The sequence below is a fragment of the Tupaia chinensis genome, unplaced genomic scaffold (genome assembly GCF_000334495.1).
Source record: "Tupaia chinensis unplaced genomic scaffold, TupChi_1.0 Scaffold000115_1, whole genome shotgun sequence".
NCBI classification, from domain to species: domain Eukaryota; kingdom Metazoa; phylum Chordata; class Mammalia; order Scandentia; family Tupaiidae; genus Tupaia; species Tupaia belangeri.
The window spans coordinates 2,320,196-2,321,172 of record NW_006159579.1 but is presented as its reverse complement, the minus strand read 5'-3'; the positions used below and the strand labels follow the sequence as shown (position 1 = coordinate 2,321,172).

The window sequence follows — 977 nt, the reverse complement described above, 5'->3', positions numbered from 1 at the left end:
ATGTGGAAAGATCTGGAAGAATGTCAGAACAAATTATCACTTATTGGCACTGAGACACTCACTGATTCAGCTAGCTACTCAGCTATCATTATTAATTATGCAAGTGAAATGTCTAGCAGCTGAATTCAGTCAGTGGCACAAAGAAACACCTGAAATAATTCCCCTGACTGAAGATGTTCTGATCACATTAGGAGAAGAAGAGTTTCAAAAATTAGGACATGATCTTGAAATGGTACTATCTACTATTCAGTCAAAGAATGAGAAATTAAAGGAAGACTTGGAAAGGGAGCAGCAGTGGTTGGATGAATAGCAACAGATAATGGAGTCTCTGAATGTACTACACAGTGAATTGAAAAATCAGGTCATTGGGGAACCAGCAGGTGGTGTGGTGGTTAAGGCACTGGACACTCCCACCTGGCAGACCACGGTTCAAGTCCCAGACCGGTGGTTTGCTTTCTCACTTTCTCTCTCTCACTCTTTCTCTCTCATCAAATTAAAATAAATGAATGAATAAATAAAATTAAATAAATAATTTTAAAAAAAGAAAGAAAAATCAGGTCATGACTTTTTCTGAATCAAGAATCTTTAATGAGCTGAAAACTAAAATGTGTAAGATAAAAGAATATAGGGAGAAACTCTTGATTACCTTAGGTGAATTTCTAGAAGACCATTTTCCTCTGCCTGACAGAAATGCTAAAAAGGAAAAGAAAAACATTCAAGAATCGAGAACCAGCAGTTAGCGTATCGGCTATGTCGCTAGACTCCCATGTAGTCGACCGCAGTTCGCGTCCTGGACCCGGTGGCTTAAAACTCACGCCGGGCGCGTGTGCGTACGTGCCCAAGATCCCAAGAGGAATGGAGGAGAAGGGATTGCGGCGTGACCATCCCCCCTGGGGGGTGATTTCTCACTTTCTGTCTCTCTATCTGTCTGGTGAGCGCATGCGCCCTATAGTGAAAAATCTCTCCAAAAAAAAAAA

General features: G+C 41.0%; 1 pseudogene; it reads left to right on the top strand.

Annotated features, from left to right (window-relative positions):
* The window catches only part of LOC102481353 (centromere protein K-like), a 3,624-nt pseudogene continuing 2,647 nt past the window's right edge, over positions 1-977 (top strand).